Source organism: Ambystoma mexicanum, chromosome 4q (genome assembly GCF_040938575.1).
Source record: "Ambystoma mexicanum isolate Mex_15411 chromosome 4q, UKY_AmexF1_1, whole genome shotgun sequence".
In the NCBI taxonomy this organism is placed as follows: domain Eukaryota; kingdom Metazoa; phylum Chordata; class Amphibia; order Caudata; family Ambystomatidae; genus Ambystoma; species Ambystoma mexicanum.
In genome coordinates this window covers 887,944,433-887,958,862 of record NC_090928.1, presented here as the reverse complement: position 1 = coordinate 887,958,862, position 14,430 = coordinate 887,944,433, and the positions used below count along the sequence as shown (strand labels likewise).

General features: G+C 46.4%; 1 protein-coding gene across 4 annotated transcripts in view; it reads right to left on the bottom strand.

Moving 5' to 3' along the window:
* PREPL (prolyl endopeptidase like) overlaps positions 1-14,430 on the bottom strand; it is a 915,395-nt gene that overhangs the window by 522,166 nt on the left and 378,799 nt on the right. The window lies entirely within an intron of this gene.

Here is a 14,430-nt window from a genome sequence, read left to right as displayed (position 1 = left end):
GCTGATAGGTAACAATTTCAGCCTGCTAATAACCATAGCAAGGGTGAAAAAGTGTTTGCTAGTAAGCTAACTGTAATAGTCAGGCAAGGGAGGAAGGGGAGATACTTTTGCCTGGAAGGAAATCCCCCAAGGCAAGGGGTATCAGGTAATAATTTCCCCATATAATTGGTTGCCATATGTAATGTCGCCAAGAAAAGGTTGTGGGGACATTATATATGGTGACCACATTTATGGGGTTAAAGGGAGCGGGAGATGCAGGGGTGTACCCCGCTTCTCTTGGAAAAAGAGTATTTGGGGGTTGACGGGGTGACCCCCGTGTGTTGAATGGAATACTGACCCTACAAAAACTGCCAATTTTTGACGACCTTTTCGCCAGGCGACATTTTTGCGGGGACATTATTGCATGGAACCAGGCAAGGGGAGTAGCAAGTGCCAGGTGTCAATATCTGTTTGTCACAAGTGGGCCGACACATCCTTCAGTCTACAAGTTATTGGGAGGAGAGGGGCATACATTTATATTTGCACGTGACAGTAAGAAAGGTAATTAAGACAACTTTCCACCTTAGTTGAGGCTTTCCCTTCTGTGACAATTCACTAGATGTAGTCACTTCTCCCCAAAGGGGAGTCCCTTCTCACGAGGCTATGGAGGTGAGGCTGCTACCTGATATTCCCCATAAGGGTGGCTTATTGCGGGAGGAACTCATGCGGAGGGACTCCCCCACCTCGGTGACAGAGGGCACAACACCGAACCCAAACCTGCCCAAAAACTCCATTAGCATTTCACCCACCCCCTCTGACTGATACATCCATGTGTTATTGTAACATCATGCAACATCATGACAGTTTCCCAAATGAGATGAAGAAGATCATCCGAGACATAAATATTATCACCAAAGCAATTACTGAGAAGATGTGGGCCCCAAGGAACCATGAAGAGTCACCCATGGAATGGGAGGAAATTTTCTAGTGCTCCGCAGGAGAGTGTTCACCTAAGCAACATAAAAATAGATGAAGAATTCAGTGAAAGGAAGAACAGTCCTGGATGCAGGCCAGCTGAGAGGGAGTGCAGCACGGGAGACAGTCCAGCCCGAGAAAAGTAAGGAAGACATACAGAACGCTCTGAAGAAGCCGAAAGCCGTCATTCACTGGAGCCGGAAAGCAGGCGGTGAGAATCCTTTGCTCGGTAGTGTGGAGCTGGTCGGGAACATGGCTGGAGGCTGAGAAGCAGTGCTGCGACCCTGGAAATTTGGACTGTACAGTCCTACAACAGCGCCTACACCGTCACTCTGGAGGACAAGAACGAGACACGTGGAGCAAGAGCCACAGAGATACGGAATGCCCACACAATGAAGAAATGAAACAAGACCCCAGGAAGAACTGGCAGAGCGTTCTGAAGGCAGTGAAGCTAACGGGTGTAACGCAGAAACTGGCAGTTGTGTAAAGATGGAGGACAAGTTCACTAAAAATAACGACACAAGTAATCTCCCCAGTGGCAGTACTTGGCAGGAGAGTGAACCAACTGGGCTTAGCATAAGACGAATAAAGGCAAGGGTTTGGAACCCAAGGGTCTTGGACCTGAACCAGTATCAAGCATGTACAAGACCAGAGGGAGTCGCCCTCCAGACAGTGGCAGAGATAAGCCCAGTGGCCACCAGGGAAGGGTCTGGGACCATGTCTGCAACCGCGGTGGGGGAGAGAAGTCCACTGGCCAGCAGGGAAGGGTTTGGGACCCTGTCCACTCTAACAGCGGGGAAGAAGAAACCAGTGGTCATATACGTCTGGGACCCCAACAGAAAGATACTAAATAAAGCTCAGAGGACATCTTCCTCACTATAGTGGTGGAGAGAGGTCCATTAGTCATAAGAGAAGGATGTGGGATCCCAACAACATTTGGGACATTGTTGAAAGCAAGTCACAAAGGCATAGAATATATCAACTTGGAGGTCGTTAGGAAAGATGTTATCAAGTAATACCAGGAGGTGGGAGTCATTCAGAAGTTGTGATAGGGACGCCAGGGGAAGGGAGTCATTCCCCCTGATTTTGTGACTGAACTGTGCCAAAGCAGACCAGCAGAAGGGAGGCATTCTCTTGGTCCTGAAATAGGTGTTAATGTGAAGCAGCCAGGGAAAGGGAAAGGGAATCATTCCCCCTGGCCTTGTTGTGCATTATATCAAGACACACCAGGGTAAGGGAGTCATTCCCCCTGGTTTGATTGGAAGTTGTGGAGAACCACACCAGGAGAAGGGAGACATTCTCCTGGAGACTGTTTTGAAAACTGCAAACCAGGGTAAGGGAGTCTTTCCCCCTGGGTAATTTTGCTTTGGGGGAACATTTTGTTAAACACCATTAAAGAAGCAGGAGAAAGGAGCCACTCTCCTTAAAGAAGGAACTTTATGTTAGTTTGCTTTTTAGTTATACAGTGTGGGGTCTAGAGGTATAATGTGTTCAATTTCTTATCCCATCACAGAACATTCACACTCTACTACAGTTCCACGCTAAATGGAGAAAGTCTAGCCCATTCTGACCTGGCGCATTCGTCCTTCATCTCTGGAATATATGTGTGGAGTTTGGCTGGAGTGTAATATAATTGATGGACATATTTAAAGTGGATCAACCTATGACCATGGTTAGTTGGGATCCTACGGGTCTGCATACACACCCATTTCAAGTCAACCTTCGCTATGAGTTAGTCAGAAAGTACTCCCATCTTATCTTTGCTGTTTCCATTGTGCGTGTTGTTGTCTCCATTACTCTATTGCATATCTTTGATACAAGATGTAGTCTATCGATATCTGCCACTAGAAACTGTGTAATTCAGGCATTCCTCAGGAATATGCTCTTTGAGGTTCTGCCTCAATCTATAGTATTGGAATATGGTCAAGGCATTAACTGGTACAACCAGCTTGCACTGCATCAAAGACCTTTAGCGCTGTTGTAGAGTACAACAGGTAACTCCAAAAGTATAATAAAGGTTTTAGAATCTTTGCTAAAGACTTAAAAGATGAAAAAGTTCAGAGAACTTTATGGGGATTCAAGCATACACAATGCAGTAAAGACTAATAAGATGGCTTCCAATAAAGGACAGTGATGAATCCAATGGAGTCATCCTGAATTCCTGGGTGGGAACCTACTCATGTGGCCAAGAGATGGCAGCCACGACCTGTTTCTGACCCTGGGGGTGGTTGTATGAGGGAGGATCACATGGGAGGAGACAACAACCAGGGAGATGTCATGACTTCATTGGATGACACACATTATTTTCCCCCTTCTCATTAGGAAGACCCTCTGACCCTCAAGATCTTAATGGCTTATTGTCAGACGATTCCCTACCATAGAGGAAATCAAGAAACCTTTTCGTTACACAATTCTGGTCAGGCCCCCACCGATGAGTCATACATTCCCAAATCACACACACCACCTTTTGCTTCTAATATGTGTTCATGTGAAACCTCTGAGAAAAACCATCTAAGAGTTAAAAGACCGTTGACATCCATGGACTCCAACTCCCATAACCACTCAGGTACTAAGACAAGAAGGAGGAGGATGAGTGAGTTTACGCAAAGTGACAGGAGCTCGAAGTACAATATGCAGACTAGTGACTAGTTGTTTCCAATCCCTCAGTGCGCGGGACATTTAAAGATGGCAACCACACTGTCGGAAGCAGAGTGCAGAAGAGGACGTCAAACCTCATTCTGAGGCTCACAAACACGGAACATTGGGAGGCCGCCGGAACAAGGGGAGAGAAGCCACATGTGAACAAGGATGGCCATGGAGACATTGGGAGCCACACAGGAGCTCCTGGCATGTGCGCCGTTCGCAGAAGCAGCGTTCTCCAGTCCAGGCCGAGAGGGAAGGCTGGCGTGTGACCATGGAGCTGCAAAGGATGCTGGGGGAGCATCCGCACACTCCAAAGTGGAAAGCGGGTGAAGGAGCCACACCGCCAAGGCGCACGCAGAGTCAGAAACACTGGACACCACTGGTGAGTCTGCCCAAAGCAACTAGGGGCCACAGGGCAGTCCGGCAAGCGTGCCAATCAGTGTTTGAACAATATAAGATTGCTGGAGTAAAAAATACCAAAAGTTTGTATAAACCCAATTAAGACATATCAATTAAGACATAGTACAAAAACAAACCCCAAACAATACAGATTCAAGAGATGCCAGCGTGGGGGGGGACATCCAATAAGAAGAAGAAAGTTTTAAGGCAGGCAAGGCAAAGCATAAAGGAAAACCCCAATAATAAGAAGAATGTTTGAATGTAGACAAGGCAAAGCATAAAGGCAAACCCCAATCAAATACAAATGAATGAGATGCCAATGGGGGGGGGAAGGGGTTTGAGCTGAGCAAGTGATACCGAGCCCTCACGGTATATGCTATTGTGGTATAGCCACAAGCTGTGAAGTTGAATCAAGATAACTGGCAGGGGAGTATACCAGGTGATCTGGAAACCCTAAAATACGTCGTGGCAGGCGAGTAAACCAGGCAATTGAAGTTAATAAAGATACCTGGCAGGGGAGTATACAAGGTGATCTTGAAAACCCATAAAAGAAGTCCTGGCAGACGAGTACATCAGGCAGATGAAGAAAACCCATAAAAGAAGTCCTTGTAGAGGAGTACACCAGGATGCTGACATTGTATGAAGATTCCTGGCAGGGGAGTATACCAGGCGATCTATTAAATTACAAGAAACACTAAAAACACATTGTTTAAACAAGAACTTTGCGAGTCCAGCAACGACAAAAAGGAACTGTTATCTAAAGAGACATTTTTTACCATCTGTTTTACGCACTCAGCCGAAGGGGACCATCCTCTGGATCCAAGGGTCTATATATCTTGGAGAAAATTTTCATGGAATCATTTTTTTTTTTTGCAACTTGTAGTTATTAGTTTTACATAAATAAAACAGAGTATACAACATTAAAACATTATAACTTTCCCTTCTCCCTTCCCCCTCCCTCCCTTTGGATCGGATGAGTCATATTGTCCCGTGTTCTTATTATGCGTTGAAAAGGTCTGATACTTTGATATTATGGGGGCACCATTGTTCCATAAAGTCTGACTGGAGATATTGCAAGGTCCCTTCCCACTCTTTTACAAATTTGTCTCCAGTACCTTGAATTTTGTGGGTGATTTTCTCCATTGTTATATGCGTCCAAACCTTCTGTAGCCATGTATAGATCAGGGGGGTATTCTTATTTTTCCAATTTTATGCTATGGTGGTCCATGCCGCTATGAGTAGTCCCATAAAGCTTCTCCATTGTGATTTGCTGTATAGCCTTGCAGTATCATCTCTTATTCCGCAGAGCCACACCTCCTCCCCCATCAACCCCACCTCTGGGAACATTTTGCCCATTTCACTTTTCACTTCTTCCCAAAAGGGTATTATGCCTTTGCAGTCCCACCATATGTGTCTCCATGTTCCCACTTCGTCACAACCTCTCCAGCATTGGTTTGTTGTGTTTGGGTACATTGAGTGGAGCCTCTCTGGAGTGTAATGCCACTGAGTCATAATTTTGATCCACATCTCGCTGGTTTAAGCCGAACGGGTCATTCTGGGGATCTGTTTCCATAGGTCTTCCATTTGTCCATTTGTTGGTTCCTCCCCTAATGTTTTGCCCCATTTAATTCTGTATGACCATTTAATGCTTTCCCCTTGCGAGTTTATGTATTTGTAAAGAGTTGATACCCACTTTTTTTCCTCCCGTGTTGGAGATGATGTATGTCTCGAATCCTGTAAGATCCTTGGTTGCTGCCCCAGTGATAATCGGGGAGTTTAGCCAGTGTTTTAGCTGCTCGTATCTATATCTATCACTTTTGGGGATATTCATGCCTACAAAGCAGGATTCAAGGGAAATGATTTCCTTATCTGCGAACATCTCGCCTATTTTAGTAATGCCCACCTTTTCCCAGTTATCATATGCTCCTTGTTCCATCCCCGGTGGAAATTCTGCAAATGGGCGTAAAGGGTCCTAATGCCGTGGTCATTATGCCTTTTCGTGTTTGGTAGTCCCATGCTTCCAAGGTGGTCTTCATAATTTCGCTCATTCCTAAGTGTTCATGTCTGTGTTGCCTCTGTTTCCAGAGGAATTCTACCAGTGGGGTCCTCGCTACTGCTCGGTCTTGTTTGGCCCATATCTGCTGCGGATTCTCCCCCACCCATTCCCTCAGGACTTTAAGCTGTGCTGCGTGGTAGAATTTTTTGAAATGGGGGAGCGCCATTCCTCCTTCTCTGGTTGGGGCTGTGAGGACCATCCTGGCTTTTCTAGGCGTTTTCCCCTTCCATACAAAGGACGGTACCACTTTTGTTAGTGTTTTGAAGAACGTGTCTGGGACACCTACTGGGAGAGCCTGAAAATAATAAAGTATCCTTGGGAGGATGGTCATCTTGACAGATTGAATTCTACCCCACCAGGATATCTGCAGTGGGTTCCATTCCATCTGCCTAATTCCCTTCGGATGTTTGTAATTAGTGGCGGGTAGTTTTCCCCATAGAATTGCTCTATTTTTTGGGGTACAATTATTCCCAGATACTTTATACCTCTCTGTACGATTTTAAGGTCCAGTAGTTTTGCTTGCTTTCTATGTTTGCTCTATCCCCAGCCAGAATCAGGATCTCTGATTTTTTCCTATTAATTTTTAGGCCAGAGATGGCCCCGTAAATTTCCAGTTCTCTCACTGCAGCTGATAATGTGGATTCTGGGTCCTCTAGGGTTATTAACATATCATCCGCATACGCGATCACTTTGTGTTGCTGACCTGCCATATCTATCCCTTTAATGCATATTGATTCCCGTATTTTAATTAGGAGGGGTTCTAAGAACAGGGCGTACAGCAGTGGTGAAAGGGGGCATCCCTGTTTCGTTCCTCTCGATATCTTCACCATGTTCGTAACCTCGCCATTAATGACTATTCTACTGGATGGGGTATTGTAATTCGCTCTAATGTATGCAATATATTGGTCCCCGAACCCCATTAGCTCCAGAATTTTGAAAAGAATTGACCACTCCACCCTGTCAAAAGCTTTCTCGGCGTCTACCAACAGTAGTATCGCTGGGGTGTGGGTTATACCTATTTTTTCCACTAAATGGGCTAGCCTCCTTGTGTTGTCGTGGGTCTGTCTGCCGGGAATAAAGCCTGATTGATCTTCACTAATCAGTTTTGGGAGGAGCGGGGATAATCTTGTTGCCAGAATTTTCGTATAAATGTTTGCATCTATATTAATTAGGGAGATTGGTCTATATGATGCTGGGCTATTTGGATCTTTACCTGGTTTGTGGAACAGCAGTACCTTCGCTTCATTCATGGTGGGGGTCACATTACCGCTATTTTTGAAGGAGTTCAGGAGCCTCGTTAGGATCGGGGTCAAGATGTCTGCATATTTTTTATAAAATGGGGACGTAAACCCATCTGGGCCTGGGGCTTTATTACGCGGAAGTCCTTTTATGGCTTTACTGACTTCCTCTTCACTGATAGGGGTCTCTAGCGATTGTTTGTCCTCTTCTGAAATTTTTGGGAGCTTTAGGGCTTCTAGGTATGAGACTTGGGCGTTTGCATCGGGGAATTCTGTGGAGTAGAGAGTTTGATAGTATTGCCTCAATGCTTCCCCCATGTCGCGTGTGCATGTTTGGAGATCACCCTTCGCATCATATATGGCCTTAATCGTTGTTTCTTTCTGCTTTACCCTTAGTTGTCTCGCCAGGAGTCTGTCTGCTTTGTTCGCTCTCATGTAATATCTCTGTTTCAGAGTAGTTTCGTCTCTGCGCCCTTCGTGCGTAGCAACTCTAGTTGACCCTGTGTATATTTCAGTGATTTTTTCAGTGTCTTAGTGGGGTGTGTCAGTAATTTTGCTTGGATATCTTCAATTGTTTTTTCCAGTTCTTTTTCCCATTGAAACTTTTGTTTATCTCTTGTGATTTTCAACGCTATGATTTTCCCCCTCAGGACTGCTTTAAACGCGTCCCATACTGCGCTCATTGCGACCTCCCCGGTGTCATTTTGTATGGAGTATTCCACTATCATTTCCCTTATGGACTCCCCTGTAGTTGGGTCCAAGAGCAACTCCTGCGGAAGCTTCCACCTCCAGAGCCCATTCTTCCTCCCTGGGAGATTCACTTCTAACCATAGCGGGGCATGGTGCGAGAGAGCTATTGTGCCTTTATCAAGCCCGTGAATCTTTCCCAGTAGGCCCACCGAGACCCAGAAGTAGTCAATCCTGGACATGGTGTTGTGGACATGTGAGAAGTATGTGTACCCCCTCTGTTCACCCTTCAGTTCCCTCCAGACATCATTCAGGGCCAACTGGTCCATTTGTTGTCTCACACGTTTTGATGGCGCCCCCTGGCCATGTGTGCTCCCTGTACTCCTTTCTAGATGTGGGTTCCACGCCATATTAAGATCTCCTCCCAAAATCACTTCCCCTTTAGCATATTCTTCTAATTTCGATAGCACCTCTCTGAGAAAGCCATCCTGTCCCTGATTGGGTGCATATATTGAGGCGAGTGTTATGCGATATCCTTCGATTATTACATTGGCGAAGGCATATCTCCCTTCTTTATCTATGCTTGTATCTAGCAGTTTAGTGTCATTTCCTTCTTTCGCCACAATCATCACCCCAGCTTTTTTCTCAGCTGCCGCCGCCAGTGCCCAAGTATTGTATCCTTTTATCCGTATTTTCTGTTTATCCCTTGTTCTTATATGGGTTTCCTGGAGAAGTAGTATATCCGCATTCCCCCTATTGAACTGTTTCTCCAGCTTCGCCCTTTTTGTTGGGTGATTCATGCCCCCAATATTGTAGGACAATACGCGTATCATCCCCATTGCATTATGATTAAGTGGCGTTGCATCGGGTCCCCTTCTGTTCTTGTTTCATTCCTTTGGTCCCTCCGATCCCTTCCCCTCCCCTCCCTTGAACTACCCCAACCCCCCAACTTTGAACATTAAACCAACCAAACTGTCCCCCGAGTAGGGCAAGGGTTCCTATTGATGCCAGGGCGTTGCGCCCTTTGCTTCCTGCCCTCCATATCCTCGGGGGGTCTGTTATGGGGAGTCCTAAACCCCATTGACCCATTGGTTTTCGCTGAGTCCCAGACCGTCGGTTCTAAACCCGACCGCCATCTGTGTGTTGTCCGTTCCGCTCCGCCCTCCTCCCTCACCCCGACCGGGTTTCAACCGCTACCTTTCCGTGTCCGTTCCCCAATTTTGTGTCTTCCTGGGTTCTTCATGTTACTTTTCTCTGGGTCTCCCTCCCTGCGTTTGCCTTCTTTTGCGTGTTTGTTTCCCAGACCATTGGTCTTCTCGTTCGATCTCTCTTGTTTGAGGTCTCCCCCCGTTCCATCTCTTCATCCTGGAGGCCCATAGTGCTAAGGCCTTCTTCCACCGTGGTTACTCTTCTCTGTTTTCCTTCCCACGTAAATAGCAGGCCAAATGGGAAGGTCCATTTGTAACGGATTTGTTTTTCTACTAATACTTTCACCAGTGGGGACATTGCTCTTCTTTTTTGGAGGGTTATTAGAGCAAGGTCCTGATACAATTGGATATCTTGCCCATTCATTTTGATATGCTCCATTTCCCTGGCTCTTCTGAGGATCTGTTCTTTCTGCGGGTAAGAGGAGAGAGCCACCAGGACATCGCGTGGTCTTTCTCCTGGGGCCCCAGATCTTTTCGGTCCTACCCTGTGGATTCTGTCTACTCCGATTTCATCTGTGTCTTGTGTTCCCAGTATGTCTCTGAAAACCTCCTTTACCGCTTCTTTCAGATCTTTGTCTAGTACTGATTCTGCCATGTTCTTGATTCGAATGTTGGAGCGTCTAGAGCGGTTCTCCAGATCCTCACATTGTATCTCTAAGTTGTGAGTGAGTGTCACCAAGTGCTCTTGCGTTTCGCTTGTTTGTCTCGTGTCTTCTTCAAGACTTTGAACAGTTTTTTCCACTATGCCCGTTCTTTCTTCTAGGTTGTTAATATCTATTCTCATGTCTTGAACCACTTGTTTCATTTCATTCTTCATGGTTGCAAATTGTTCTTGAACTCTAGACATGAATTTTTCTTGCAGGTCCATGAACCAGGTTTGCATGTCCTCCCTAGTCAAAGGTTGTTGTTGCTGGGATAATGATTCTGCCTCCCCCATGGGCTCTCCCTGGGTTCTCCCTCTCGGTTGCGATGTCCCCTCTGTTGACCACATTTGCAGTATATCCGCGCCTTGTTTTGCAGGTTGGGGGGTCTGTTGGATGGGGTTCCCTTTTCCTTTTGCTCTAGACATGGTAGAGTGTTCCGTCCGCTTGTCTATGGGGCTTCTGCGCCCTCGTGTAGCCCTCAGGTGGGCCCTCTACCCGTTCCTGTCCTCGGAAATGTTCTTGTGCACATGGGGATCTTGCTTTAGGAGGTCGTGCTGTCTGTCTTTCTGCTTCTCCCCCCTTCGTCTCTCTGTACCAATATGCTGAAGGCCGTTGCATGTTTCTCCTTAATCGGTTTCCCCCACGGTTGCGTGGAGGGAGGCCTCTCCTTGAATCCGACCTGCGTGGGGGGGGTCCTGCGTAGTGTATTCTTTCGGGCTGGGGGGAAGCCCCGATCGACTTGATGCCGGAGTGTATTCGCCTTAGAGGGATTTTTTTTCCCTTTCTTCCTCCCCCTTTTATTTTTTATATGTCCATATAGCTTACGTGCTTTTTGGGTCCCCCCTCTGGGGTAACGGAGCGTGGGCGGGTGTTTAATTTTCTCCCCCAGGTTGGCTCACCTTCACTTCTTCATGCGCATGTTTCAGGGCGGCCCCCGCTTCTCCTCTCCAGCGGTCCGCCCTGATCGTGCTGCCTTCTCCTGAAGCCTCGCCACTTCCCTGGCCGCAGCAACTGTGCTCTCCACTGCTCCCGATGCCGGGTGGGGTGGGGGGGGCGGTCCGCTGAGCCCCCGATCCAGCCTCCTCGCTGGCTGCCGCCTCACGGTCTCCTTGTGCCGTGCCGTGAGGTCCTCTGAGGCGCGGGAGAGTCTCCTTCGGCTCTGATGGGGGAGGGCCCGGTCTGCTTTCTCCTCGTACTCACCCTGCGTCCGCTCCACTGCGGCGCCGGTTCCTCGCTGGGGGGGACTTTGAGGGGGCAACTATAGGCGATCGGGGGAGGTAGAGGGACAGTCCATCACGGCTTCGGTCGTGCTAATTCTGGCGGCCCAGGCGGAGCGCGGTTTAGCTGCGTCTCCTCACCCCGGTGGCCATCTTGGATATGGAATCATTTTAATACATTTGGTTTTGAACACTTTGCCAACATCAAGTTAAAGACATTTTCCTTGCACCCTTTGTTGTTTTGTTTATAGTGCGAGGGTCAGAATAGGATGTGTTAGACACGAGGACAGCTTTTCCATTACTGACATACTGACACAGACAGATACTTAGTTTTTGGTTTCCAGGTAGGGAAGATCCTGGTTAGAACAGGGATAGGGAGAGGTTTTTCCAACCCACTTTTCTTTAATAAATGTCTTTAACCAAAAACATGACAACTTTGTGTCTGGCTTTCATTTCTGACCCCTCACAGGACCTTAAGCTTACCCATCTTATTTGTAAGCAGGGAAAAGGGCCAATATGAGGAAGACAGGCTAGGAGTTCTAAGATTAGGGGCCTCATTACAAGTATGGGGGAATGGGCAAAAATTAACAGTAATGAAATTATGACCAATATTCCTTCTCTGCCATACTACAAGTATGGCCCTGGAGTGGAGGAATTTCCTCCAGCATGGTGCTAAAGGAAAATCCTCCAACTCTCTGCAGAGAAATCGGCAAAATCAGCGTAATTACTGTAGTGGAATTATCTCTGCATTCATTCTGCCAAAAACCCCCATAGACTCCTTTGGACAAAAAAAAAGGGGTTTTACACCACCGCCGCCACTTCTAAACTGGCGGTCATTCTGACAGACCAAGTGGCGGTAACGGTAATTCAGTTGGGATGTATTTTGGCAGATTTACCACCAGAATATCACCCAACTCGTAATGAGGCCCTACGTCTTTATATGGCATTCGATAATATCGCTAGGACATTAATGTGAACCATTGATTCCCATCCGGACACCAAGGAATCATTCAAGCATCATGTTAAACTATTAAACCTATTAAATATCCAATGATGGAGAACATCACAGTTGTGTTATGAGTATAGACGTGCACCCTCTTGTTCTGCAAGGATGGAAGCAATGTATTATACTGTTCCTTTATAACATGCTTAATATCAGCGAGAGGTTTCTAAGTGCGGTATCTGGATTCAAACCTGTGTTGCACTGTGTTGTCTTGCTTCCAATAAGCACGTGTTGCCCCTGGGCTATCCTTCCTTCCCTATTCAAGGCCCTGAGGTCAAACACACTGATGTAAAATGACCTGTAAGGATGTGATCAGAAGATGGAATGTGAAGGCTACCCAGAGTCGCAAACCCACACAAACTCTGACAAGTCTGTGGTAATGGAAATCTCTGACTCTGTAGGGACAAGAGAACCATGACCATTAGTTAGGATTTTTATGTCCCTCACTGTATGTCCTTCAGTATATCCACTGTAATGGAGGATCTGCTGGGCCAGAAAGACGTTTGATCCAAATTCAGTGCCAGCTGCCACTGGTTCCATCACATGTGCAACTTGGAATGTAGGACTACATAAACACAGGCAGACATGCCATTGCGTGCCCTTGAAACTAGAGGGCCCTGTTCAAAGCCCTTCCCACAAAGTGGGAGAAGAACCTCTCGAGCGTAACAAAGAATTCCTATAGGGGAACCATTGGCAGTGAGCATTTCCATCAACACAAAAATTAAGTGTATTCTCTATGTGAGGTTTAACATAGACTTTGGTGGTTTCAATGAAAGGCCCAACTGGAAAAGTAGTTCAGTAGTTCAGGAAGAGACTGGGGTGATGTGGTCACCTTCTCCTGAGCTAAAGCAAAGATAAATAATTAATCTGAATAGGGACATATGTGGACACCATTGACGCAGATAAGCCACCAACGTTATACCTGCATGGACCATTCAGACCCCAAACAGATGCATGTATCCCACCAGCAAAGCTCGGAAGCTTCTGTGAGGGTAACACATAGGGATGTTCAAACACTTATCCTTTCTATAAGTGTATGGACCATAGTCAGACATTTTGCTCAAGAGAAGTGACAAACTGGTATACTGTCACAATCTTGTGGTGTTTGCCTGGGTTGCACTGGTTAAATGAGAGTAGGTTCAAGATGGTTCTTAACCTTCCTCTTTCCCTCTCCGGTGCAAAGAAGTGGGAGTAAAAGCTCCAAGGCGAAGCCTATTCTATGCCATTAAAACCGAGCAATGTCTGAATCTCCACCCTCAGCTGAGGCATTACCCATCGAATGATGGAAGGCGAGAGTAACAGGAAAGAGGAGGTAAAGCCTGTAGCCATAGGCAATGGTTGAGAGTACCCCCAGGGGTCCTGCACTACTGTCTGCCACTTGCTGAGGTAAAGGTAAAGGGCTGGGAAGGAGGTGTTTTGAGATCACCAGGAAATTTTCAGTTTTCGGCAGTGAAGGCCCCCGACAGAGAACCTTTTGTCTTGTTGCCTCTAGTCAAACAAGAGGCGGACAATGAGTTCAAAGGCAGGCGATGAGCTTTGAATGCTGAAAGAAAGCAGTCTGTCTAGATGTCATTTTATACTTATTTAGGCAGAGAGTAACTTGGCTAAATGCTTTGAAATTGCACGAGGGACTTAGCAGTCGGGACCGATCTTACATTTCCCCAAATGCTTATCCCATCGAATATGCGGCCCACAATTGTATTGTTAGCCTCATGGGCGGGGGGGGGGGAGAACATCTGTAAAAACTATGTTTGTCTTTACCTGCTCATTGCAAGGTTCATGCACCTGGAGGTTGTATCATCATAATCTAGGACACAACCCTAATAGAGCAGCAGAAACATATTTCCCTTTATGTGAGCCACAAACTCCTTCAGCTGATCCAGCAGAACAGCAGAGGCAAAGACCTCCAAGTACTTCCGCATGCAGTTGTGGCATCCAGCTAGTACAGCATGAGCTTGCAGTAAATGGAGTTAGGAGTTCTGCTAAATCTTTTTATAGGCAAGATCCATCTGCTTATTGCCCTTATCTAAACAATCAGTAGTGAGGTTTGCCTGGCTATTCAATTTATGGAGGGCTCAGCCTTCAAATATTACTGTTTGTGATGTTGCACCTAAGACCCATAGTCTTATTCAGCATCACAGTGTATTTCATTTTGCATTTTTTTCATGACCGTAGAAGAGATCCGATTTTTTCATTTTTCAGCTTCAACCACAAACACATTACTCTGAATGCAGAAGCTCACATTCTCAGCTTGGCAAAAACACTATTAGACTCTTTGAGGAACATTCAAGATATTCCTTTTATGTGTTTTAATATTTCACTTCAGTATGTCCCCAAAAGAACATCCGTTTTTTTAGGAAATTACTAGGGCCTACTTTAAG